At 47.5% G+C, this 4,333-nt stretch overlaps 1 pseudogene; it reads right to left on the bottom strand.

Annotated features, from left to right (window-relative positions):
- Positions 1-224: 224 nt before the first annotated feature.
- Positions 225-366, bottom strand: LOC146816505 (5.8S ribosomal RNA; annotated as a pseudogene).
- Positions 367-4,333: the final 3,967 nt, after the last annotated feature.

Here is a 4,333-nt window from a genome sequence, read left to right as displayed (position 1 = left end):
TACCCGGGGGCCTGGCAGGGGGGTGGCACTCCCTGGAACCCAGCCACTGATGTGTGCACCCGAAGCAATGGAAAGGCTAGGCGCAACAGCTGCGTTCCTTTGAGACAGGACTGAAGGGGAGGGATCCTGCGACAGGCGTTCAGGGTTCTGACCATGTCGTCGGATGAAGGGTGCGGAGATATACTACAATGGCCATAGCCGCAACAGTGCGATTAAAGACTGAGTGACCCTCATACAGGCATAGCTCCGGGAGGAATCCTGGGCTGCAAGGTGCGTTCGAAGTGTTGATGATCAATGTGCAATTCACACTAATTCTCGCAGCTAGCTGTATTCTTCATTGAGCCAAGTGATCTACCACCAAGAGTCACAGGAAACTTTTCTTAACGTTGCCCATCTGCGGGCTCAGAAGAGTTGGGACAAAGGCAGCACCATATATCCATCCACCGCCTGCCCGGTAAGACAGCCCGGTGCCCCATCAAGGATTTCTTTCTGGGAGTCGGCCTCCATGATTTAAAGAGCATTTCTAGGCACTGGGACAGAGCCCCATTCCCCCACGAGCAAGGGGGGCTCCAAGAGCAACAGAAGCAGGCAGCCAAGGGTTTTGGTCTGGCGCTGTCAGCAGCTCAAACCACTCTGCCGTTAATGATCCTTCCGCAGATTCACCTACGGAAACCTTGTTGTGACTTTTACTTTCTCTAATAGTCAAGTTTGATCATCTTCTCAGAGCTCCACCAAGGCAGTTGCCGATCCCAGCGGGGCTTATCCGAAAACCTCACTAAACCATCCAATCGGGAGTAGTGACAGGCAGTGTGTACAAAGGGCAGGAGCTGTGTTTGCAGAGGAGTGGAGAAAGGGTGAGGGGCTTCTGATGACCTTTCAGCAGTCCCACTGTGTGGGAGTTACTGGAGGTAACAGGAGGGGTAGTTGGCCCCCAGGGACCCTCAGGTGTCAAGGAGACGTCATCACCCAAGTAGAAGTGCGACAGGAGGCACATTTGCAGAATGTTGGGGCCTAGGGCAACCTGCCGGTCTGGATTTTTTTATTTTATTTTTTGTTTCGGTAGGGACACCATCCCCCGGGGCCAGGCCTTTATGGAATGGGCCGATTTCGGCCCGGGGTCCCAGCCTATATATTTTTTAATAAAGTAGGAGTGGAGGGCCGTGCAGCCCTGTCTTGAGGGATACCATCCCCCATGGCCCGACCTCTATTCTGGGTGCCCTGGTCCCACCCGGGGGACCCAGTGAATTTCATTGGGGACCGTGGGGTCATTGCTGGCTCCCCATCTCCCGTGGGAGCCGCCACTGATTTTACACACAGGCAGCTGCTAGAAAGGCAGCTTCCACTCTGTAAAAGCAATTCTGCTCCACTTACAGCAAACAAGAGCTTTTTTAATGCTCTCGCTAGCTGAAAGCAGAACATTTGCTGCATATTGGCAGAAGCAGCAAAGCTCATGCCAAACCACAGCAAACAGGGTCAGAAAGGCCACCCATTTTTAAAAAGATATGTCCTGGGTAGGTGATGATGCCCGGGGAATTATTAAGCCCCGGGAAGGGGGGCCGGTGCGCCACCCCTCCCCTATTATAAGAATGCCCTCAGGATCTAGCCCACCTGGGGGCCAATTAGTAAGGAATCGCAGGAAGCCTCGTTTCATTTAAAAAAAAAACTGCCAGTAGGTAGTTATAGTTAGAACCATGTTTCTATAGGAAAAGCAATTATAGACTTGCCTATATCTTCACAAAATTTCCCCCAAAAAGTGTTCTGGTGATTCTTGTTGCAAACTGAAAGTTTCAGGGTGATATGTGAAGCAGGGGCTTGGAAAAAGTGGGGTCAAAAAGGGTGCATTTGCAATAGGATCTGTCAACATGCCTACAGCCTGATCCATATGCACACACCCGCTCTCAGTTTTACTTAGACACTCACAGAGCCACTCACAGACACTCATGCATTCAGTGACACACTCATTCAGAAACTCATATACCTATACACAGTAGCACTTCGACACTGACACACTCACCATCAAGAAAGACCGTCACCCATGCACTCATAACCAGCAGACTGGACTATGGAAATGCCCTCTAAGCTGGATCATCAAGTCTCTGCTCTGAAAATTCCAGACAATACAAAACACTGCAGCCAGACTCATACTCGGCGTCCCTCGACATGAACACATCTCCCAACACCTGCATACCTTCCACTGGCTCCCGGTCGAGAAGAGAGTAACTTTTAAGATGCTCACCCACGCCTACAAATGCCTCCGCAACACGGACCTCAATATCTCAACAATAGAATCTCCTTCTGCATACCCAAGAGGAACCTCTGATCCGCCAGTCTCGCCCCGCTGAACCCCTGTGCATCCGCAGGGCAAGAACAGGTGGAAGAACCTTCTCCTACATCATGGACAAGACGTGGAATAAGCTCCCGATTTACATCCGACATGCCCCCACCCTGCACATCTTCAGGAAACCCTCAAGACCTGGCTCTTCAACTGACCGGAGCTGCACCCCCAGCACCTTGAGACCCTCAGGGGTGAGTAGCGCACTTAAAACTCCCTGATTGATTGATTCACGCTTCGGTCGTGGGTTCCCGCGTTTTATTTTAATGAGGCCCCCGGGTGGGCTAGGTCCTGGGAGCATTTCTTAAAAAATAATAGCGGGGGCTTGCTGGGGCTGTGGGGGCCCGCTGGGGTCCCCACAGCCCCAGGACTTCACTCACGTTGGGAGGGGAGTTGCGTGGTCCGTCTCCTGGAGCCCTCCATGTGCTTTTAACTTTGGCGTTGTTTGACGAATCTTTACGACATTTTCCAAACAGTTTCTCTTTTTCAATCAGCATCTATGTTGAAAGTTTGGGGGTAATTGGTCAAGGGGGGGCTGAGAAAAAAGGGGAGTCTCAAAATGTGTTTTGTCAATGCATTTTCCAAAGGTCAAACTGCTGAACAGAATTACGCCAAATTTAGCAGGGAGAAAGGTTGTGGTTCAGAAAGCATGCTTTTGTTGAAATGGTGTACATCCATTCAGTAGTTTTTGAGAAATATCACAGGTAGTGTGAATGTGCGGTATTGCGGCAATGTTCAGTAGGCTGTGTAAATTATATCGGGAAAATAACAATGCGCCGTATTGCAGCTTTCCTTTAATATAATGCACAGTAATATTTAGTTATAATGTGGTGTTCACTTTTATCACGGACAGAGTCACTTTCTTAGATGAAATGTAATATTATTTGGGAGGGCGTGTTCTGTTCCTTTGTCTGGAACAAAATTAACGTTTAATTGGCTGAGGTGTTCCAACAACAAGCTCAATGTTGATTGGCTGAGAACCATTCAAAGTAGAAGTGTTGCCAGCCATTTCCTTCTTGTCCGCAGAGTAGCAGGGACATCTGATTGGCTGACGTGTTCCAAGCAGGACATTCCTATGCTTAATGTTCATTGGCTGTAAACCATTGAAAGTAGAACCGTTGCCAGGCATTTCCTCCTCCTCCGCGGAGCATCAGGGACATCTGATTGGGTAGCGTGTTCCAAGCAGGACCTTCTCAAGCTTAATGTTCATTGGCTGTGAAGCATTAAAATTAGAAGTGTTGGCAGCCATTCCCTCCCCCTCTACGGCGGAACACCATGGACATTTTATTGGCTACAGTGTTCCGAGTACAAGTTTTCTCATATTTGGCTGGGAACGGTTCACTGTTGTGAACCATTTTGTGATGCACTTCAATGGAGTACGGGGAAACAAAGTAGTAGCGGGGAGGGTAGGAACACTATTAACTCGATATATTTTATGGGCCATTTATATAATTGGCGTGGTGTGTACAAATCAAGGCAGCAAAATAACAGAGTGTGTTGCGGTCTTCTTTTTATTGAGTTTGCAGGTGGTATACTTCCCAGGAGCACTATTTACTTATAATTTGGTGTTTACTTTTCCAACGGGGAGCTGTGGTTGCGCAGCAAAAATTTCAGTCTAGGTTTGAAACAGTTTTTATTAAACAATGACAAATATACTTTCTTCGGAAACTGAAGCTGTATATATCAAAGGGGTGACAAATAAAAAGGCAATTCATAAAATATCCCTTAATCGTGGCCACACCCTCGCTTTTTGTAAAAGTGTTGCCCCATATTCTTGTTAATATAAAAGGGCATCAGTTACTTTAAGATAAAGTAGAAAAGAAGTGCTACAACAAACACACCCTCACTACATCATCTCAGGTGAGAACAACAATAATCAGTAAAAAACAGTTAAACACAAATGACGTGATATTACATAGAAATGTGTGCTTCTTCAAAACATTACATGAGGCACTATGGATACAATTTTTTTTTAGCAACTACTGATTCATGAAACATTAT

The sequence above is a fragment of the Triturus cristatus genome, chromosome 6 (assembly GCF_964204655.1).
Source record: "Triturus cristatus chromosome 6, aTriCri1.1, whole genome shotgun sequence".
Taxonomy (NCBI): Eukaryota; Metazoa; Chordata; class Amphibia; order Caudata; family Salamandridae; genus Triturus; species Triturus cristatus.
This window is presented reverse-complemented; position numbering and strand designations above follow the sequence as displayed.